This window comes from Bos grunniens, chromosome 9 (genome assembly GCF_055505025.1).
Source record: "Bos grunniens cultivar Pamir isolate PY7600 chromosome 9, Bosgru_T2T1.0, whole genome shotgun sequence".
Lineage (NCBI taxonomy): Eukaryota > Metazoa > Chordata > Mammalia > Artiodactyla > Bovidae > Bos > Bos grunniens.
Window position 1 is genome coordinate 36,199,321 of NC_141173.1, and position 24,765 is coordinate 36,224,085.

Here is a 24,765-nt window from a genome sequence, read left to right on the forward strand (position 1 = left end):
AAATAATTTATATTTCTTCTTTAAAATAAGTCTTTACTCATTTCCTCACTTCACCCCAACTCCGGGGCTCAACATTTTACAAGTTTATAGCTTCTTTCTGAGCAACCTTTTATACAAACATAGCTTCCTTGATTGACATTTTATAAATTATATTCTATTGTCTTCAAGCTCATCCTCACTATTCAAGATACTGGGGAAGAGAGTGCTGAAACTGACTTTGCATTATAGTAACATTATCTTCATCTACATCTTTGGGTGAAAACTTTATGATACTATAGACATGTACTTTCACCATTTATGGGTGCCATATTTTAGCAGATTTCCTATTTGGCTATGAAGATAGGTATTCAACTGGCTTGTTGAGTTTTAGAAATCTAAGTGTGGCTGGAAGGCCGATCAAGTGACCCTCTCTTGTTACTTCTAGAGCTTCTGATTTAACAGATTGAAAATTATTGAGTAAACAATTCTGAATTACTCTGTAACTTGTGAACATGTATGCTAATCATGTTTAGATATGAATCATTGCCTTATTACGACTCTATTTTGTTGTAGTGGTGGGTAAAATAAACAAGTTAACCTCTCTTAGCCCTCTGTTTCCTCATCTTTGAGAATCATCATGATTACCCCTGTCTTGTTATGAGGACTCAATGATATAACACATGAAATTAGTAACATTGGTCTTGGAATCTATTATACAATCAGTGAAAAGTAACTAGAGTATAATCATAAGGCTGTCTATGACAAAGAGGTAATAGAAGAGTATTTGTAGAATTTTAACCTCTTTCCTTTTGTTTCTTTTTTTAGCTTAGAAATGAAGTATTTATAGTCAGAGAGAGACAAGAACACATTTTCTTACATTCTAAGTTTATGTACATTCAGGGCTTCCCAGGTGGCTCTAGTGGTGAAGAACCTACTTGCCAGTGCAGAAGACGTGAAAGACGCAGGTTTGATCCCTGGGTCTGAAAGATCCCCTGGAGGAAGAAATGTCAACCCTCTCCAGTATTTGTGCCTGGAGAATCCCACGGACAAAGGAGTCTGGTGGGATACAGTCCACAGTATGGTCACAAAGAGTTGGATATGACTGAAGCAGTTTAGCAAGAAGTAATAGTTCAGTAGGTATATTTATGTGGCTGTCAAGGCATGTAAATCATTTAAGCTCCTTCTGTGTGCTTGTTAAGCATCATGTTGGATTTTAAAAATACATGAATTAACACCTAGAGTTTATAGAGTAAATGAGATAAAGCAAACAGTTAAAAAATATACAAAAGCTTATTAAATATAGCATAAACATGAAAGAAGTGTTCTCTCTAAAGAACTTGGAGACAATAGTAACAGGATCTTACATATTTATTCTGTACAATCTATTACAGCATTAACTTTTTTTTTAAATTTTACTTTATTTTTAAACTTTACATAATCGTATTAGTTTTGCCAAATATCAAAATGAATCTTTCTAATTTAAATATCACCATAAAGTAGATAATACATTTCTAGCTTGCAAACTAAAGATTAGAGATATTAATTCATTTCTAAAATCCACATACATGAAAAGTTTTAGAGCTGAATTTCTAACCTAAACTTTTTGATTACACATTTATACATTTCACTAACTTGGCTTCATAATAATTAATATGATTCAGTCAGACTCTTTTTGGTTGCTTCTTAATCCATATTTCTTGGACATTACGAGATAGTACTTATACTTTGGTCAATTTTTTCTTTTATTACAATTCTACCAATTGTTATTGAGAAATGGCTGATGTTTAATAATTATTATTTGAAGACTCAAGATTTTTTTCAATTCTAAATTGCTAAAATCTGAAAATGTATTTTATAATCCAATACCTTCTTATATATTTCATTTTATTTTGTTGAACAATGAAATAGAGCACATTCAAAGAGTTAGTGGCTCAGTTGGTAAAGAATCTGGCTGCAATGTGGGAGACCTGGGTTTGATCCATGGGTTGGGAAGATCCCCTAGAGAAGGGAAAGGCTACCTACTCCAGTATTCTATCCTGGAGAATTCTATGGACTTAGTATAGTGCATGGGGTTGCAAAGAATCAGACATGACTGAGTGACTTTCATAAAGGGTTAAAAGTATTCCCCATTTCTATATGGTTGTCACTGAAAGGAAACTTTTATTTCATATGTCATATGAAAGCAGCAAAGGAGGTTCAGTTTTCTGAAGGCCATGCTGATGAAGATTTATGATGCCTGAAGGTAGAGTTCCTAAATTAGAGGTCAAAACATCAGAGAAAATTTTACCACAGTAATAAAAAAATTCACTTTCTGAAACCCTTCTTCAGCTTTGAAAATCATTGTAAAGATACATTACTTGGCAAAAGATGAAGTGAGGAAATCATTTTACATTTTAGGATAAGATTAAGTGTTTAATGACTTCTGCTGCTGCTGCTAAGTCACTTCAGTCGTGTCCGACTCTGCGCGACCCGATAGACGGTAGCCCACTAGGCTCCCCTGTCCCTGGGATTCTCCAGGCAAGAACACTGGAGTGGGTTGCCATTTCCTTCTCCAATGCATGAAAGTGAAAAGTGAAAGTGAAGTCGCTCAGTCGTGTCCGACTCTTAGCGACCCCATGGACTGCAGCCCACCAGGCTCCTCCATCCATGGGAATTTCCAGGCAAGAGTACTGGAGTGGGGTGCCATTGCCTTCTCCGATAATAATCTTAGGGATGGTGAAATAGCTAAAATTAATATGCAATAAAATCCAAAGCCTAAAACCATGTTAACTGTAAGCAACAATAGTCTTGAGACTGGAATAACAAGACTGAAGACCTTTGGTTAGGTAACTGTATAGACAGAGAAACTGAAAGATGTCATGTACTAACAGCCCTATTGTTATTTTCCATTTGATCAGATAGAGTAATTGACTCTGCATTGTTTTTTGGGGGTTAGTCTAGGAATTGATATTCATCATTAACTTAAAAAATTTACACCTCGATTGAACTATTATTGATATATAATAAATAGGATATATTTAAAGTATACAATGCAATGTGTTTGGCATATGTATACACCTGTGAAAATATAATCAAAGTAATGAGCAAATCCACCATCCCCCAGAGTTTTCATTTGCTCCTTTATAATTCATCCTTTTCCTCGGTCTCTATTCTCTTCTAGAAATCACTTTTCAGCTTTCTACTAGTATAGATTAGTTTGTACTGTCTAGAATTTTCCATAAATAGAATAGAATCTATGTTCTCTTTTTGACTGACTTATTGACTTAGCAAAATTATTTTCAAATTCACTTATGTTGCTGTATGCATTAATATGTGATTCCCTTTGCTAAATAGCATTCCATTTTCTGAATAGGACATAGTTTGTTTACGTTTTAACCTGTTGATGGATATTTGAATTTTTTTTCAATATGGAACTATTACAAATATAGATGCTATGAATATTCAGATACAAATGTTTTTGTGCAATATGCTTTCATTTCTCTTGGCTAATACCTAAGAGAGTAATGACTAGATCTAAGGGCACTCCCGACATTCCGCGTCTTTCATTACTCCCAAGTAATGAACCTGGGCACTTTACCTATTGTGTAAAACATTCATTCATTCTTGAGGGTTCACGTTTTAAGGAATAGAAGTAATGCAGGCCTTTGGTGAGAAATTCTTAGTTTTTTAATCTGAAATATTTTTGTTTTACTGTTGCTTAAAGGTTATTTTGTCTGGGCAGAGAGTGGATGGTGGAACATGTATTGCTGTTGTTATTTTCCAGCACTGCCAGGATGTCTCAGAGTCTTCAGCCCTTCACTCCTTCTGAGAAGTCAGTGGTTATCCATGTTGTCATTTCTATCCATGTAATTTTGATCTTTGGGATTTAGCCATTTGTACACAGAATTTGGGTTCCCTCTCACAGGCTCTCTCTTTTAAGAGAGTCCCACCTCAATTTCTAGTATCTGAGTTTTCAGTGAAGTCTATCCTCTAATTCTCCATGATAGTAAAATATATGTTTCTGAGTTCCAGTTACCCTTTTGTAGCCATCTGGCAGATCTCAGATCTGATGTTATAAAAGAAACTTACTCCATGCTCTTCTTCTCTTAATGTTAATGTCTCCATAATATCACCCTAATTTCATTTATTCTCCACTGTCTTCAGATTGTTCTTTATAAATTTTGCCCAGGGTTTTGTTTTTATATATTTAAAAGTTAGCCTGACTAGGAATTTAGTCATGATGAAAAAGGAAACATTTTCATAATGTTTTTATCTGTTTGTTTTTAATGTGGAGAGATTTGAATACATTTGAAGGATTATGGGAAATAACCAGAAAATAAGGGGATTTTAAAAATAATAGTGAGGGAATTGATGGAGCCTGGGTAGTAAAGGAAAAAAATCAATGACACATCTAATGAATAGATGTATGAGCCTTAGACAGGAGGACACAAGTGGTGAAAGGATATCTTTATGAAAGTAAAATTTATAGGTGTTTTCAAATAGATGCAGTGTTTCTATCGTATATTTTCTACTATCAAAAGCATAAAAAAGTGTAAGTATATAGTCATGTTGGTAATACTGCAGAGTGCCTCCTGTAAAAATGGGAATTTTAAAAATATTCCATAATTCATATTCTTATTCTCAGCTCCCTAACTGAACCTTCCCCTAGCTTTCCATACCTGTGCTTGGCTTCAGAGTGGATTGGCATGTCTACCCGCATGAAGTGTTTCTCCGCCTGAAATACTCAGGTACCTCTAATTCAACATCTTTGTTCACAAACAAGCACCTTAACATAAGAAAAACAATAATACATGAAAAAAATTAAATAGCTATTAATGATGTGAGAGACCTCAGAAGACCTTTACTCTCTTCTTTGAAGAAATCCTTATGAATTGATTCTCAGACCTTTAATCCCTTCACAGCACAAGTGGGAGAAAATTTCATGTCTTTCAGACAGATGGATGAGAAGACATGCCAAAAACTGTCACTTCACTGGGTCTAAAGGAGACCAGCCAAGCTATTGGTGATGACAGGGACAGATGGGAAAGATTGAAGTACGCAGTATGTCTAAAATGCAACAATATTTTGGTTGGTATTACACCTATCTATACTCATCCCAGTTTTGCTGAGGAAAGGGAAGTAAAATTGGAATTAAAGAAGGAGAGACAATATGGATAGCTTCACCCAATTTCCCAGTGTCTTGAAACTATTTCATCCAAGGTAATCCTTGCCTCAATAAGACTCTGGCCTTAGGCTAACACACTATTAAGGCCAATGAGACTCTGGTCTCCCAGCAGCAGTGGTTGCATGGAATGGTAAGGGTTGGGTGAAGAGCAAGGTCAATCTTCCTATTGCTAGGGCTCAATCCCAGACAAACTGAATATTCGACTGCCCAGCTTGGTGCAAGACATAGACATGAACTCACACTTTCTGATGAACAGAACACAAATTATTTCTATACCTGTCTCATTGTTAGTCTTCAAATAAAACATCCTGTACAGTTGTTTTTAAAGCAAAACATAGGAAATACAAAGAAACAAATAATATGACACAATCAAAAAAAATTAATAGAGGTTACCCTCCAGATGACCTAATCATTGGGATTAATAGACAGAGACTTTAAATAGCCATTATAAAAATGTTCTCAAATATGCAGGAAAAGATATAAGTAACTGAAGAATAAATGTGGAAATCTTAGAATACAATATGAAAGATACAAACTAGAATGTCTGCTTCAGGAAAGCTAAGTAAAACTAAAACCTTTGGCCAGTACATGTAGATGAAACATAAGATTCTGAAAGGCAGAGGGAAGAGAGGCTGTCTAGGGACATGGTGGTGAATTCTCCTGGGTTTTCTTTTATGTCTCTTAGATCCCAGACATGGAGTTGAAGACACTAACAACCCAAGTGCTGAAAGGAAAGTGCTGTCAACCCAGAATCCTACACACAGTGAAAATATTCTTCATAATTGAAGGGATAATCTGAGCATTCTCAAGTAAAGAAAATGCAGTGAATTTGTCACCAGAAGACCTACCCTAAAAGAAGAGCCAAGTGAAGTTCTTGAAACAGAAAGGAAACAACCAAAGAATAAACTTTGGAACATTACAAGAAAGGAAGCAGACAGTAAGCAAAAAAGTGAGTAAATAAAATTACCTTGCTTTCTCCTCTTGAGTTTTCTAAATTATTTTTGATAGTTGGAGCAAAAATTATAACACTTTCTAAAGTGGTTCTAAATATATGTAAAGAAATATTTAAAATAATTATATTAAAAATGCTTGAGGATAAAAAGATATAAAGGGTTGTAAGCTTTCTACACTTCACTTGAACTGATAAATACCTGTATACTAAGTTGTGTGTATGTAATGTAATAACTAACCACTATAAAATCTGTGCAGAGAAACCAAATGCATAACCACAATGGAATTCTTTAAAAAACCTGAAGTAATCCACAGAGAGGCAGAATAAACAAAACAAAAAATAACATGGTAAAATTAAACCCTTAAAGCTCAGTAATTACATTAAATGCAAATGGCTGAGATATAATAAAGACAGAGATTGGTAAAATAAAGAATGATAAACTATATGCTGTCCACAAGAAACTCACTTCAAATATAATTACATTGGCTGAAAAAGAAGGATGGAAATATATATATATATACACACACTTATATATTTGTTTAATATATACAATATATGTATATTAAGCATATGTGTGTGTGTATATATGTGTGTATATATATATATAAAACAAGTATTAGTCAAGAGAAAGCAAGAGTGTTATACTAGATAAAATAGTCTTTAGAGCAAATGAAGTTACCAGAGATAGAAAGGGATATTACATAACAAAAAGGCAAATTTACCAAGAACACATAGCAATCCTAAATATGTTTGCAATGAACAGAGGTACAATATATGAAGCAAAATGTAATACAACTTTACTACAATTTTTTTTAATATTAAAAAAGTAATAGACCTGAAGAGAAATAGACAGGTTCACAATTACATTGGCAACATCAATACTCCTCTCTCAACAAGTGATAAAACAACTGGCAGGCAATGAGCAAGGATTTAGAAGACTTCAAAATCATTAACAAAATGATTCAATCATCTTTAGAATAGTCCACTCAACAACATCAGAACACACATTTTTTTCCCCCAATAGTTCACAGAACAAATTCTAAGACTATATCCTGAGCCATAGGCCAAAGCTTGAGAACTTTAAAAGAAATGAAATCATACAGAGTTTGTTCTCTGATCAAACAATGGGACACATTTGAATTCAACATGACTAACATAAGAGAATCACTGAAGATTTAGAGACTAAAACATATAACTTCTAAATAATCCATGAATCAAAGAGTAAATCTCAAAAGAAAGAGCAAAAAACCATATAGTGGCCTAACATGCCCATTGACAGAATAATGGATATACAAATGTAGTTTATCTATATAGCAGAAGACTACTCAGAAATTAAAAATCAGTAATGAACTACTTGAACACTCAGCAACAGGAATTAATCTCAAAAACACACTGAGAAAAAGAGGCTAGACACACACACAAGTTAAAGATCAAAGATACAGAAATCAGAATAGCCATTTCTTATGGAAGGTGTGGGACAGCCAGAAAGGGGTAGAAGGAAACTTTCTTGGGAGATAGGGATGTTCTATGTCTCAATTAGAGTGTATGTTATACAACTGTATATGCTCTTAAAACTCATCAAACTGTATACTTAATCTCCCAACATTGTATGAAAGGTAGCCCTACTTCAATAAAGATTCAAAAAAAAAAAAAAAAAGCAGAATAATTGTTAACTGCATACTCTTTTCCCTTTTGTTATATATTCTATTTCCAAATCTGCTGATCTATCCTTCAAAGTATCTCAAAGCATATCACATTCTATTAGCCCTGTATCATTGCCCTGGGTGAGATCTTCATTTGGACAGAAACAACTTCCATGGTTATCCCCTTGACTTATGTCCTTCAGTTTTGTTACTCTTAAAACATCCTCCCAAAATTTCCTGATTAGAAGAAAAAAATTCTAATGCCTCCCGTAAAGGTCCATTTCCTTAGCACACAGGCACACCTTGATTTGCTGGTCACCAATGACTTCTACTTTATTTTGTAATCATCTTTACATATGTTTGCCTTCTCATTAGATTATGCGCTTTGTGAAGACAGCACTAAATCTCACTTTTAAGTAAATCTTAATTAATGTTTACTGAAAGGACAGAGTACATTAGCTGATTCCCCTAAACTGGCTACTCTCTGCTGTGATTTTGAGGTCTTATTTTGTCAAAGCAAGTTAGATCTTACTGTACAGACGCTGATAAAAATTTTGTCAGAACAATATGCTTTGACCTTATTTAACTTTCGACTGCCAGCCAGAGAAGTTCTTTCTTGAAATTAATTTATCACAAATTGCAGTTGGTGAAGTGATTAAAAAATAGATGTCAACTTGTAAAAGGAATAATTTCTAATTGAAATCCATACATTAGCAACACAAAAAGTGTCCTAAGAAATTTCTTCATATTTGATTTCATTCCTCTGATAAAAAATTATTTAAAAGACTTTCTATTGGTAATACTGGTCATTCAAGAAAATTAAAGAAAATACATGCACTGATACCATATCAAGTATAAATACAGCTCATAGCTTGAAACTCAATTAAGTCTTTTTAAAAAGTCCTTCAAAGCATTAGGATTAAAAGCATTTTACCCATAGGTATTAATCTTACATTTCAAAAATGTAAACCTGTAAACATTTCAAAGTCTAAAAATTTTTGCCAGGTTCCTGATCTATTTTTTATAAAATTTTGATTTTCATAAATAAAGGTTAGTATTAAGCCAAATCAGTTAATATGAGTGTTTTGCTAATTCAACTACAATCTTTTGATAAACTCTACACTATCTAAAGGATTTGAAGAAAAATTGTCACAAGCCCAACAAGATTAATGATTCCCTTTCTATGCTTCAAGAATATAAGAAAATATTGATGAGTATGTGAAAAAGTTATACCTTCAGCATCCTGTAGAACTGAACTTTGGGTCAAATATGGATGTTTATTGTTGGCCAAAAGATTTTTCTTTTTCCATTAGTCTAAAAGATAAACTTGGTGATAAATTTTTGACAGTAAAAATAGGTCTCAGCATTCATTCTCAGGAAACCTTTGGATTTCAAGAATATTAAGGTTAGGAGGCAAATAATCTTAAATGAAGAATGCAGTATATTCCTGAGGTCCTTTTTCTTTGAGTAAACAGGAAACAACTGACTTAAAGAACCAATGGTATGTAATGTTATCTATGGGAAGACCTGTGTGTTCTTGCTTTGGCCTCACTGCTTATTAAGGTATGGACTATGAAGCAAGTCACTCTACTGATCAAAGTTTACACTTCAATGTTAGAAGAATGTTTAATAAAATTGACCTTCTTTACAACGAAGTTCTGGGAAAAGGGACTTTTGAGTCAGATAAACCTTGTTTTAAATCCAGGCTTTGTACTTGATGCTGCCCACATGGGCTTAGGTAAGGGTAACAACTCCAAATTTTGTTTCCTCATGGTATAGAATAAGGATAATAATTTCTACATAATGAAGCTGTTTTGAAAATTAAATAAAATAATTGTTCTCTAATCAAAGTGTTCCTCTAAAATCTTGAGATACAAACAACACGCTCCCCAGTTAATAAACAATAGAGCCCTCATGGCATTACAGGAAAGAGCAATTTGACAGGGGGTTGGCTCTCCCATCCTGTAACTTCTTAACATGCTCCCCCAAAGTCAGGGTCATAGAAACCCTCCAGGTTCACACTGTCCTTTCTCATGTCCTTCTAAGAACTTAATGCTTGACCTGGGACTCAGCTACCCCCTTTTACTTGAAAACTTCCCAATCATACCTCAATCTCACTGATCCAAAATGATGCAGCTCAGAGCTTTGCATCCACAACAGAAGCCTGACATGGTCCCTTAAACAGTCAGAAGAGGTCCTTGTTCACAGATGCTGCTGTGCCCCCTAGAGTAGCATCTGTACCACTTGATGTTGCATCCAAAGAAGGGTGGTGGGATGTGAAGCTTACAGTCAGCTCATGGTCTCCGTAACTAATAAAGCTCACCCTGTTCTGCATTGGTCCCGTGAGGTGTAAGGTAGGAGGTAAAAGGTAGCACCATCTGCTGCCAGTGTTATACTTTGCTTATACTTTGTCAAAGTTATATCAATTTAAAGCTGAACTGTTTCCCAAACTGATGCTCTTAAAATAAAATCACTCACCTCTCCTCTTAACCTCTCCTCTTAAATGTTGCTTTCTTTCAAGATGATCCATTTGAGAAAACTTTGTTCTCTGCTCTGAGAAACTTCAAGCCATGATTCACTAGCATTATGTTTTGGGCACATCTTCCCCCATCTTGAAATCTACTATTCTTGCCAGACACTGGCTTTGAGAGAATTCAGCTCTATCCACAGGACAGAGGTTAGTAGCCTTGAGTTTGTGGGATAGAGGGTGCCAATTTAACCTCCTTTCTTCCCTGGAGGCCCTTGTTTCCTTATATAAATTTGAATATATCCTCAACAAAATCTATTGATGTAAAAAATGTAATGACAATTGAGTAAGCATTCATTATCAAAAAATAAAACCCTAATTATTTTCCATTAATACTGCAGTCTGAGGCAAATACTGTATTACGTTTTAAATAAATATATATTTATTTAAATATGATTATACAATTACATTAATATATCAAATGATGTAGGTAATACCCAATTAAGTATGGGAAAAATTGAGAAATCTTTGCATTTTTCATAGTCAGACAATTGATTAGATATGCTTCTTTTCCTTCTGAAACATCTCATATTCAGAAATGTTCGTAGTGTCCTTGAAATAACATTGATGGCTTCTTAAGACCAAGTGAAACCCTTTGAAGTTAAAATTTCCAATAAAGTAAAAATGTTTCTACACTTTTCTTTTAACATCATTGAATTCTGAATCTAGGATTATCACCAAATAGCAGCCAGCAACTTAATAATTTGATACTTAATACTTTCCCAAGAATCTATGCTGAACTAAAATTAGAAGTACAAGTATGAAAAAAAAAGTATGTACAGAATTTCCTCCCTGGACTAAAAATTTAATTTAGACATATTTAATAAAAATGAATATATTCTCCTCATTCAGATCAACACAGACATATATTTTTAAATACTTGACCTTACTTCTCACCTATTCAAGATACGTAGTTTGACATACATTATAGATGGTACACATGCACTCAGACACATATACACACAATATTTTATTAGTATTAAAGTCTATTATTCTGAAAATGCTTTAGAAATATATATCATATTACAGGGCTTCCCTGATGGCTCAGATGGTAAAGGATCTGCCTACAATGAGGGGGAACCTGGATTCGATCCCTGGGTTGGGAAGATCGCCTGGAGGAGGGCAGGGTACCCACTCCAGTATTCTTGCCTGGAGAATGCCCATGGATGGAGGATCCTGGCAGGACTGCAATCCATGGGGTCGCAAAAAGTCAGAGATGGAAAGATTTTTAAACAGGGTATATTCAACTAAATACTTGTCGGGCCAGAGATAGGCATTTTTTTTAAATTAAAAAATTTCAATGCGAATTTATAAGTGATATCTAGTTTATATAGAGTACTATTGAATATATACCTACTTAAACAGGCCTTTGGAGAAGGCAATGGCACCCCACTCCAGTACTCTCGCCTGGAAAATCCCATGGACGGAGGGGCCTCATGGGCTGCAGTCCACGGGGTCGCTAGGAGTCGGACACGACTGAGCGACTTCACTTTATTTTTTCACTTTCATGCATTGGAGAAGGAAATGGCAACAGGCCTTTAAAAAAAATACTTGATAAATAACAGATTAGGCCCCCATTTGTTTACTAAACATAAAATCATCAGATGTTGAAAATTCAAACAAAATTAAACATTTACCAGATACTTCTTTAGGGTATACCTGTAGTGTGTGTGTGTGTGTGTGTGTGTGTGTGTGTGCGCACGTGTGCATGCAAGCGTGGTCAGTTCTGTCTGACTCTGCAACCCGGTGGACTGTAGCCCACCAGGCTCTTCTGTCCACAGAATTTTCCAGGTAAGAATACTGGAATGGGTTGCCATTTTCTTCTCCAGGGGGTCTTCCCAAACCAGGAATCGAACCCAAAACTCTTGCATCTCCTACTTTGGCAGGCAGATTCTTTACCACTACACCACCTAGGTCCCTGCATACTTCTGGAGATTGCATCCTTCCTATAATTAGTCAACATGAAATAGTTATTAGCATTTCTTTTTTTTTCCTGAGTAAAATGGTCAAATAAATTAATTATTGAAATTTACAACATAATATATCATAGTTTCAGTGAGATATGATTGTTGTTCTAATTTAACTCAAAATTGGTGAATATTCACATTCTATCTTTGAAACCTATTTTTTCTCAATTTTTTATGAAAATAATGTTTTCATTCTCTGTTGTGCTTGAGTAGAGATTATTTAACAGATGTTCATGCCTCAATCCTCCTTGATATTTATAATTCAAAGTTTTAAAATGTTGGCTTCTCTCTTTAAATATACAAATGTATGAATGTGATAATGAACTAATTAAATATTTCATTAAATATATTTTCATTGGAAGACACTACATAATTAAAAGTACAATATATTATGATATTTAACATCAATTCTGAACTTGATTGTACTATTTCTTACAGTGTTCACTCCCCCTCCTCAGTGAGATTATACATTCCTGCCCATTGCCATGTGATTTACTTTTTTCCTGTGAAAAGAATAACCATTCCTGCCTCATTGCAATCGGACTTGCCTGACTTACTTTGGGAAGGGAGCCAGTATGACACATGCCATGTCTGAACAGAACCTTCAAGTATTATTGCATGGTTTGCTTCAGCCCCTGCTCTTCTCTACCATGGAGATATGCATGTCCCATAAAGGCTGCTTCTACAAAGTGGATGTTATAAACCTCTGAGATAGGGGACGAAGGGCTTATCACACAACAAAGCTAACTAGTAGCAATGAACATTCTGAGAAATAAAGCTGGTACCAATTTTGAAAAAGAAAACTAGGTGTTTTAGTTTCAAAATAATTAAAGTAAATATTCTTTGCATGGAAATGCTAGTTTGTTTATGAAGTTTGCTCTAAACCACCACCATTCTCTTCCCTGAACATCTGACTTAAGTAGAGCATAACAAAAATATGTAACTTACCTTTAATAACTAGTTAGCAACTCAAGAAAAATATCTACTTGCAAGGACTATAATCAGAGGTGTAACCATAACATTCTGCTTCCTTTTTGTAAGATTATATAAGCTAAAATGTTTACATTACAGAACAAACTGTTTCAAAATCAAACAAATTGAGAAATAAGTAATAAAAGTTCAGAATATATTGAAAACAATATAATATATCTAAACAAAGCATTATTTCTAATATTTATTTTATCAGAGTACATAAAATTTGTGAAGAATCCCTGCCATCTTTTTATATTGGAAGTTGAAAGTGGTTTTCTGAGTTTTATTAGAAACTACAAATCTTATGATATATAGGAAAGTGGAGATTGGAAAGCATAGATGGGTACTTTAAAACAACTGCTTCTTGATACTCTATATCAGCAACGAAAAATCTTGGCCATGACTAGTTTCTCTGCTCACATGAAGTGAAGTAGTTGCCCAGTTGTCTGACTCTTTGCGACCTCATGAACTGTAGCCCGCCAGGCTCCTCTGTCCATGGGATCCTCCAGGCAAGAGTACTGGAGTGGGTTGCCATTTCCTTCTCCAGGGTCTTCCCAACCCAGGGGAAGCTGGATTGAAGCTGGATCTCCCTCATTGCAGGCAGATTCTTTACTATCTGAGCCACCAGGGAAGCCCTTCTCAGTTGAGGCTGCTATCTAATTTCAGGATGTGAAGATGTGAATGCTGCTTTCATGTTGCTACTTCTAATATATGCCCAGATATTACCATTTTAGTGCTAAAGAACATTGCCAACTTTTGCACTGGCATTCTTTTATGTGATGAAGTAAACTAGTTTTGATTTATAAAATTATGCATTCCTCCCTTGATCTCCCATAAAATTGCGAATCAGGCCAAGGAATCATGGCCCATGTGTGAACAATCAGTGCATTTCCCTCCCCTAGGAATTAAAAATAATTTAAAAAAGATAAACACTGCCAGCAATAACTCATCTGTTTACTGACTTCCTCCAATGAGGTGACCATTTCTAACCTCTGCTCTTTGGAAAAAGAATACTGAATGCTTGATATGTTCATATCACTACGAAAGATATTTTGTCCCTCACTTGAAAGAAGAAATTTCTTCTTTCAGGAGCTATATAAGCTCAACAATCTTTAGGAAGGTAATCACTACTAAAAATAACAGAGTAGATTTGAAAAATATAAGTTAATTATAATCACCAATATATTGGGCCCTTCATACAGTCTGGACACATTTCTATGAATCTGAATCTATAAATGTAAATCTCCTCCTTCCTACTGACTACTGCCTCTTACGTTGCAGGGAAGTAAACACACTTCAGTTGCAGCTATCAACAATGTCATCAATGACTACCTTGATATTTTTGGTCTTTATCTACTTGAATTCTTGAAGGAATTCTGTATTGTTAATTATGGTGGTGGTGGTTTAGTCACTCAGTCATGTCAGACTGTCTGCAACCTCTGGACTGTAGCCCACCAGGCTCCTCTGGCCATGGGATTTTCCAGGCAAGAATACTGGAGTGGGTTGCCATTTTCTTCTCCAATTGAATTATTTATGGTTGCTCTCTATTGATTATATTGTTTTCTTCAGAATTTTTGATATTGTTTGCTCTTTGTTATGTTGAATAATTTCATCTTACATCTCAGGAACTTTGAATGCTATGCTTTGACTCAGTATTGTTGAAATCTATGAATGTGTGCTTTCTCTTTGAGCAGTTAGCTATATGCCGGAAGTGTCCAGGTTCTATATGGCCTGTGATTCCAATCACAGCTTTGCTTTCATTATCTTGAAGTGTGCTATTTTCATCCATTCTGTGTGTCTAATTCCTAGGAGTCAAAATGGTACCTAGGTAGACATCTATACTATATTTTCATTCTCTGTTGTTTTGGATCATTTCTTTACTTCCACAGATCGGAAATGAGTCCAGGACTTTAAACATGGTTTTAAATGATCTCTTTATCCAGCTCTCTTCTCTCTGTAATTCTCTTAGCTATTTTAGTTTCCAGGGACTGATTTTGGTGCTTTGGCTAGAAAGCTGAAGGTTTTGTCTCCTGTGCTATTTCAAGCTTTCTGTGATTAGGTGTGTTTTGAGGAAAATAAGAGAAAAAAAAAAGAGAATAAGTAATGAAGATTCCTTCTATATATTTTGGCCTTCTTTTGTCAGAAATGAAGATATTTTATTATCAATATTTTAGGTGACTGCCATTTCTGCTGCCACGACCATCATCATTGCTGTTGCCCTCCTGACCCAAGAGTGCTGCTTCCTAGGGGGCAGTGCTGAGAGTACAAAAAGAGGAAGAAAGCAATTTCCTCCCACTCATATACAGAGGTGGCCCTTCCAACTTCTCTGACCTGAAAGAGGGTGTTTATCTTGGAGATCATCTGTCTGTATCAACTGAATATTTCCAGTCAGGGTTTTCAGCTTTAACTCATGGGAAAGAGAGTATACTTTCTTCATCTTACCCTGCTCCAGAAATTGGGCTATATCATTTTGATTGCTCTCACTATGCTTTCAGACTTCCTGGAAGGATATTATCCAAAAGTCCCTTTAAAAAATATTACTCAGCTATTAAAAAGAATGCATTTGAATCAGTTCTAATGAGGTGGATGAAACTGGAGCCTATTATACAGAGTGAAGTAAGTCAGAAAAAAAACCCCCACCAATACAGTATATTAACACATATACATGGAATTTAGAAAGATGGTAGCAATGACCGACAGCAAAAGAGACACAGATGTAAAAAACAGACTTTTGGACTCTGTGGAAGAAAGCGAGGGTGGGATGATTTGAGAGAATAGCATTGAAACATGCATATTACCATATGTGAAATAGATCGCCAGTCCAGGTTCGATGCATGAGACAGGGTGCTCAGGGCTGGTGCACTGGGATGACCCTGAGGGATGGGATGGGGAGGAGGTGCGAGGGGGGTTCAGGACGGGGGAAATATGTACACCCATGGTTGATTCATGTGAATATGTGGCAAAACCACTACAATATTGTAAAGTAATTAGCCTCCAATTAAAATAAATTAATTAATTTAAAAAATCTAATAGCTGTGTTCGCTGCGAGCATGGTGGTGAGGAACAAGTTTTATAAACTACCCTGTTTTTGAAAACTCACAGGACGCTTTCACTAGCTTCAGCACGTGGAATAGTTAGGATCATCCTGTAAACCTAATTTATTTTTTATTACAAGTGATAAGATTTGTGATTTGACCTTTGTCTGACTGCTTGATGGCAAAGAAGTATATTTTTCCCCATATTTGGTAAGTTTATTGACCAAAGTTTTATATTAATCTCACTTTTGACTTTATCATCATCTACCTTCTTTAACTTTTTCTTTTCCTTAACTTCATTCATCTGGTTTATATTTTATCTTAACATATTGTATTTTAGGTATTTATGCACACAACTTTAACTCTTCTCTGAAAAAAGATATAAACAAATAAATCCATGTACTATAATTGCACTGCATATCACAACTGAGAAGTCAATGTACATGACTGGAACATAAAAGACATGAGTATTTTAAATCTAAATATTATTTTGAACTATATTAATTTAGTATGCATTAAATCATTTGACATCTACCTTTGTTTAAAAAAATTACTTATAAGCTGTGGATATTAGTTTTGAGAAAAATACATTTAGGCAAATGTTTAAAAGAGATGCAATAGAATTATTTTATATTCTTTTAAAATACATCAGAATCACTATTTACAAATAAATAGCTAATACTATTATGTAAGCAATAGATGACTAATGCTTAAGTAGTTGTGACCAACAGGCAATATGCAATTAATTTAAATTACCACTTTAAAAAAGTACAAAATTTATTAAAAAGAAAAGGACTCTCCATAAATCATATCTTCCAGGCTTCTATTGATAGCTGTCCCCAGTACCCATTCTGCTTAATCTTCATATTGGAGCTGGGTATGTATATTTTTTCATGTTGACATTGAGTTTATAGACACAAAAACTTGATTTGCACATTTTAGAAAGAAGTTAAGCAATTAAGTTGTCTAGCAAAAGCAATTTTACAATTTGTTACTATATACTTATAGGAATATCCCCATGCTTTGCTGCTTTATAACCTGTTATTTTTATTTCTAGCACAGAAGATTGGCCTCTTAGAAAAGACCTTGTTTTTCCATATACACAAATTTTTTTATGTGTCATTATCAGCTTAAGGGGTTTAAAACCCAACTTTTATATCACCTTTTCTTTGATGCTATCATAGGATAAAAGTTTTTATCTTCAGAATGGACAACATTGCATATCTTTGAGAATTCTATGGTGGTTTTAAATAATAAACATGAAATTGTGTCTAAGCTAAAAGCATGAGCTAGGAACTAGTGAAGTGAAGTCGCTCAGTTGTGTCCGACTCTTTGCAACCCCACAGACTGTAGCCTATCAGGCTCCTCCGTCCATGGGATTTTCCAGGCAAGAATACTGGAGTGGGTTGCCATTTCTTTCTCCAGGAGATCTTCCCCACCCAGGGATTGAACCCAGGTCTCCTGCATTGTAAACAGATGCTTTACCATCTGAGCCACCAGGGAACTAGAGTAAAGTATAAACCAGTCATATTAAACTCACATCTAAAAGTATCCTATCAAAATTATATTTGCAAGTTTCTATGCTGGGCATAGTTACCTCATGTGCTGTTAATGTGTAGAATAAGAGTTGGTAAAGAAAGTGATATTACAAGATAAGAAGATCAACATGATTCACGATGTAAATAGCATTGGGTGTGTGAACTGATCAATCAGGGATGCCCTGATCTCTGACAAAAAATAAAATAACAATAAATGCCTATTGAGTTGAAGGTTAAGAAACAAGATTAAGTTTCACTAAAACCCAACCCTAATCTTTAATATCCTTTGAATTGTGAGAGCAGAGTGAAAAATTGTTCGAAGAAGAGTTATTTGTTATTGAATCTATTTTTTTAATTAGTAAAATGTGCATGTGTATGGAGTGTGTGTGTATGAGCAGGGGTTCTGCAAACCTGTGTGGTAGCTCATGGGTGTGATGGGGAAAAGAAAAGACAATATGATTGCTTCCAGCATTAATTATGAAACCTTCACAGATAGACCTCAGTTCCAAGAACCTGGATGTCAAGAGTAGTTAATTTCATTTCCCTTGCTATCGATTAAAAATTTGAATCTCCTGGCAAGTTTTTATTATCATATTCTTGTGCTAGGACCAGCCCCTTCCAAGTCCTGCCTTATCAATAGGAATTCTCCAGAGGAATATAACCAGTCGTTTTTATATATACATATACATATATATATATATAGAGAGAGAGAGAGACAGAGAGAGAGATAGACAGACAGAGACAGAGAGACAGAGAGAGAGAGAAAGAGGAGGAGACAAAGAAAGACAGAGACACAGAGATCAACAGGTCAGAAGTCAACAGATCAACTAATTGTAGATGTTTATCATACGTTCACGACAACACCTAGATTAGTTTATGATTAAATAAGTGGTGATTATATTTAGCCATCACACCTGCCATTTTCTAGTATTAAGCAATGTAGCCTTCTGCATGTCCCCACTCAGCTTTAGATGATGATACATTTAAGATTACAATTTTGTCATTTTAATAGATAAAGACAAACAAGTTGGACTAATTTCATAGGCAAAGGTGCTTTCCTCTCCAGTCTCTAGGACAGAAGTGCATATAATCATGTATAGAAATACATACTCCACGGAGCTGGAAAAAAAATAAACTAATAATATAGTAAATATTCATCAGTTTGTAACTTTGATTTATTTTTTCTGGGTTAATAAAAAAAATTGCTCTATCAGTTTTCTAGGTAATTTTTCTGTGGTCTATTTTCTTTTTTTTTTTGGTGGAGATAAATAACTGCAATCATTCCTAAATTATATAGACAAATTGAGGTGGGTGTCAGAGACAGGGAAGGGGGAGAGAAAATTTATGCACTTGGAAGAAGGGATTTGATATTATAGTCTCAAAGGGACTGTTTAAAATGGAGATTCAAATTTCTGAAATGCTATTTGTTGATTATTTTAGCTTCAACAATATGTTGAGAAAAGGGACATAAGCTCAAGCATCACTTAAAACAAGGGTGAGAAAACTTTTTCTGTAGAAAAGAATGATGAAGAAATCTATAGCCTGGATTAGATCCTTAATTTTGATAGAACTGAACTGTACCAATGAGCAAGTGCATCCAGGGGTCCAAGGGAGAATGGTTCAAAAGTATAGGCAGAAACTCAAGGTTTAAGGCTGAAAAGGATTGACAATAGTAATGATGGGTACAATTATCTGTGAATATGTAACTGTGCTATTCTTAAGATATATTTCCTAATAAGAAGATAAGAAGAGTATCTACATGTGAATATAAGTATATGATTGTATATGCTGCTGCTGCTAAGTCGCTTCAGTCGTGTCCGACTCTGTGTGACCCCATAGATGGCAGCCCACCAGGCCCCGCCATCCCTGGGATTCTCCAGGTAAGAACACTGGAGTGGGTTGCCATTTCCTCCTCCAATGCATGAAAGTGAAAAGTGAAAGTGAAGTCGCTCAGTCATGTCCTACTCTTAGCGACCCCATGGACTGCAGCCTACCAGGCTCCTCTGTCCATGGGATTTTCCAGGCAAGAGTACGGAGTGGGTTGCCATTGCCTTCTCCATATGATTGTATATACATTTACATATTTATATATATCTATAAATATTTGATATATTTTAATATATAGCAACATAATTTGATCATGAAACTGTATCTTTTATTACTTTTATTAAGATTTGTTTATAATTCTTTTTTTTTCACTACTCCTGTTATTTTTAGTGCATGATTTTGCAGAATATTTTCTATAAATAAATATCCGTTTTATGGTATTTTAGGAAAGACGCCTATATATGGACATTTTTTCAGAATGTTATCCTAAAACAACAGGATAGACCAGTGTTTGTTATCATCAGTCTTATAATGCTGAATGAAAATCTATGTAATTATTAAAACACCAATAATTAATTATTTTGCTAGTAGACGGCCAATATACCAAGAGAAATTTAGGTATGTTTCTATAAGTCTCTACAAAGCAACTATGTTCTAAATGTATCTATACTGCTAGTTCTTTCCAAATGGATAGTCCATTCAAATTTAATGTCCCTATATTACCTAGTATATTATATTTGAACAATATTTAGATTCTCTTTGGATTCCTTTTTTATCCTCCCTTTACATAGATCATATACCGTGATTATAGCCAAGAAACAATTTTGCATTTAACTTATAATGTTGATAGCCATAGAATACATTTGGGTTGTATTTTGCATGGGAAAAGAGCCAATGAAGTGTGAACTCATGCATACAAATCTGTTTCTCTCCCCAGAAGCATATTGCATCTGATGTTTCATGAAAGTGGCTTCAGAAGAGAAATACAATAGTTTGGGGGTTTTTGGCTATGAGGGCAGTATACTCTTTTGAAAATGTCCTTTTTCTATTTTAAAAATAAAAATTGTTATAAAATACAAGCTGTGTTTAGGTCCTTCATCAGTAGTTATGATAGAATATGTTGCAAAATATTGTATATTTGTCCTTGGGAGAGTGAAAGCAAGCTACAAAACTAATCTTCCTGTATTTGTCATATTATCTCCCAAGGTCAAGCTCAAACTTCATTTTGTTTTGGGTTGCTCAAAACTAGGGAGTTTGTAACCTTCATTGACATTTTTAGCTATTTTAATCTTAATTAGATATCTAGGTAATCTATTTGGTAATTAATTTTACTTGACATTCTTCTGATACTTGTTTGTTTTTCCATCTCCACTTTTTCATATGTAAAGTCCTTGGGATAGGCAGCATGTCAGTATTTCTTTCCAGCATCTAGTACTGTCATACACATGGTATAATTCATAAGGATTTATCAAATAAATAGATGAATAAATACAATCAAGTTACAGGGTCCAATACTATCATATAAATTTAAAAGTCCAAATAAACTACTTATAAAAGTAGAAATCTCAAAGGATTTTAATAATATAGATATTAACTAGCAAAAATAAAAAAAGAGGGGGAAAGTTAATACACTGGAGCACCCAGTTAGCACAGAATTTAAAAGCACGCTATTACATTAAACCGGAGAAACACAGAAAAGTAATGGTGAAACCATGACAATGTGCTTGGAACCATATTTGCTGATAGTAAAGATGCAAAGCTGAACCTGCAGCTCTTTATGATGTTTCTGGATCATTACTCTGTTTCATTTTCTCAACTACCTGTATTATCCTTCTGAAGTATACATTTTATACCCAATTTGTGGTGGTTCATTAACAGGGAATATACTACTCAATTTTATCCCTTGCCCTCTTATTTTCTTCTCTGGTGTCACTTGAAAAGCTGTCCTTCTCTTAAGAAAAAAAAAATGTGTTCTGGTCAAAGTTGTTATAAAAAAAAAAAATCCCTGTGCTTCCATATTAAGTAGCTGATTTGAAAAAAAAATTTTTGTTATTTTCCAAATACAAATTTAAATCAAATGACATTTGACCAATAATTACTGCTTGTGATTATTTGATTTCCCAGGAATACAATGGGCTTCCCTAATAGCTCAGTTGGTAAAGAATCCACCTGCAATGCAGGAGACCCCGGTTTGATTCCTGGGTTGGGAAGATCCCCTGCTGAAGGGATAGGCTACCCACTCCAGTATTCCTGGGCTTCTCTTGTGGCTCAGCTGGTAAAGAATCCACCTCCAATGCAAGAGACCTGGGTTCGATCCCTGTGTTGGGAAGATCCCCTGGAAAAGGAAAAGGTTACCCATTCAGTATTCTGGCCTGGAGAATTCCATGGACTGTACAGTCCATGGGGTTGCAAAAAGTCAGGCATGACTGAGTGACTTTCACTTTCATTTTCAGGAATACAATAAGTTAATGAACTCTGCTGCTGACATGTGCTCAGTCATGTCCAACTCAGTCGTGTCCAACCCCAAGGACTGTAGCGCATCAGACTCCTCTATCCATGGAATTTTTTCAGGCAAATATACTGGAGTGGGTTGCCATTCCCTTCTCCAGGGGATCCTCCCAACTCAGGGATCGAACTCCTCTCTCCTGCATCCACAGGCAGATACTTTACCATTGAGCCACCCGGAAAGTCCAGTGAACTCCACAGTCTTTTCATAAATAAAAAAAATATGTGGTATAGTTTATATATAAAAATGCATCCTTTTAAGTGATGGCTCTAAGGACCCTACAATACATTCTTAATTATTCTACTAAATTGTATCTCGTAAAATATAGAAATCTCACAATAAGATAGGTCAAATTATCATATCTAGCTTCATTTTTCTGCTGTAGTTGTGTTGTTGTTGTTGTTATTGTTAGTTGCTCAGTAGTGTCTAACTCTGTGACCCAATGGACTGTAGCCCACCTAGCTCCTCTGTCCATGGTACTTCCCAGGCAAGAACGCTAGAGTGAATGGCCATTTCCTTCTCCAGGGGATCTTCCCAACCCAGGGATCAAACCCAGGTTTGCTGAATTGCAGGCAGATTCTTTACTGCCTGAGCCACCAGGGAAGCCCTATTGTTGTATTACATCTATATATGTTATAAATTCATAATAAGATCTTATGAATTTTTGCTTTAGTTATATGTATTCCATAAAATTTGTCTTTTATGTTTATATATTTCTTGAAGCTTTGAGTTTTCCTTGTAAATTTCTTTCCTTTCAATCTGAATACATTTCTGTAGCATTTATTATAGTGCAAGTCTGCTAATGATGGACTTTCTTGGTATTATTTTATCTGAAAATGTCTACATTTCACCTCCACTTAGAGTGAAGTAAGCCAGAAAGAAAAACACCAATACAGTATACTAACACATATATATGAAATTTAGAAAGATGGTAACAATAACCCTGTATACGAGACAGCAAAAGAGACACTGATGTATAGAACAGTCTTTTGGACTCTGTGGGAGAGAGAGAGGGTGGGATGATTTGGGAGAATGGCATTGAAATATGTATAATATCATATATGAAACGAGTCGCCAGTCCAGGTTCGATGCATGACGCTGGATGCTTGGGGCTGGTGCACTGGGACGACCCAGAGGGATGGTATGGGGAGGGAGGAGGGAGGAGAGTTCAGGATGGGGAACACATGTATACCTGTGGTGGATTCATTTCGATATATGGCAAAACCAATACAATATTGTAAAGTTAAAAAATAGAATAAAATTTAAAAAACAAAGAAAAGAAAAAATATTTTCACTGTGTATGGAATTGTGGCTTGAATTCTCTTTCAGCACTTTATTGTTCTGCTTTCTTCTGGCCTCCATGGATTTTGATGAGAAGTCAGTCTATATTCAAATTGTTGTTTCTCCATATATGACATGTGATTTTTGTTCAATTAGTTACAAACTTTTATCTTTTTCCTGAGCTTTCAGCAGTTTGACAATAATGTTATTTGCTGAGATTTTCTTGACATTTCTGCTACATGGAGTTTTTAAAATTGTAAATTTAAATTGTAAATTTAATAAATTACAATAAAATTGTAAATTTAAAATTTAAATTTAAAATTGTAAATTTATGGTCTTTCAACAATTTTCAGAAATTCAGAAAAGATTTTTTTTTTCAGATGCTTTCCCTGTTTCATTACATGAATTTAGAGATGTGTTTTTTTTGTTTCCCAAGTTACTGAGGAACAACTTCATTTGTTGTTAATTTTTTTCTCAGAGATTTCTGTTTTTCAGATTGGTAGAAGTGGAGGCACTTCAGTCAGAGGATGCAATCAGATAGCCAGGATATTTATCTGATGAGATCTTTTAGTGGCTTCCCTGGTAAAGAATCTGCCTGCAATGTGGGAGACCCAGGTTCCATCCTTGAGTCAGAAAGATGCTCTGGAGAGGAAATGGCAACCCATTCCACTATTCTTGCCTGGAGAATTCCATGGACAGAGGAGTCTGGCAGGCTACAGAGATCTTTTAGAATAGAAGGAGTACTGTACTCTTTAGTGAATAGGTGCTAATTAAGTATTCAGTATCAGTCTCTGCTCCTGGAAAGTTATGCATTTTTCAATGGAAGTGGCTATAGTACCCTAGGTGAGAGGGAACACACACTAATTGGTACATGTATAGCCACAACCCCTGCCATCACAGTCACTCTATCCAGATGTCCACTGCACAAACACTAGAGCAGTCAAAGGGATAAGCTGGTCAATACCACAGAAGTTTTCTTCAAATTTGCTTGTTCTTGATATTCTAGAGTCTTTCTAGACTCTATTCATAACTAAGCCATCTACCTCTGCCCTCCGGTTTATGTACATCTGTAAGTTAGGCCACTTCTCTTTCCATTTCTACTATTTCTTGTAAATGTGCTAGAACACTAAAACAAGTTGGACTTCTTTTTCAAATGAACAGTAATCACTTCAGAATTAAGTATGGCCTTTATATCTCAACTTTAGGGATCTGCACTGTGATTTTTGTATCAGAGACTGATAGAGTTTACAAGTTTGTTATTAATATCTACCACACATATCTTAAGCATTATTGGTTCTTTCAGGTGACATATTTTGAATGACAATAGGGCATCTTACTTACACCCCAAGACACATATTAATCAAATTAACAAAG

The 24,765-nt window shown here is 35.0% G+C and overlaps 2 protein-coding genes across 6 annotated transcripts in view; one reads left to right on the forward strand and one right to left on the reverse strand.

The window, feature by feature from the left end:
• Window positions 1-10,598, forward strand: part of LOC147365799 (uncharacterized) — a 571,237-nt gene extending 560,639 nt beyond the window's left edge. The window contains exons 4-5 of the transcript XR_015132761.1: window positions 5,829-6,092; window positions 10,260-10,598. The gene's annotated coding sequence lies outside the window, so the exon portion shown is untranslated. The remainder of the gene's footprint in view (window positions 1-5,828; window positions 6,093-10,259) is intronic.
• LOC147365801 (uncharacterized) overlaps window positions 1-24,765 on the reverse strand; it is an 856,584-nt gene that overhangs the window by 58,498 nt on the left and 773,321 nt on the right. Inside the window, exon 4 of one of the 5 annotated variants that reach the window (XR_015132779.1) lies at window positions 21,923-21,939. The exons of the other annotated variants lie outside the window; for them this stretch is intronic. The gene's annotated coding sequence lies outside the window, so the exon portion shown is untranslated. Of the gene's footprint in view, window positions 1-21,922; window positions 21,940-24,765 lie in introns of those variants that run through there. 5 annotated transcript variants of the gene reach the window in all.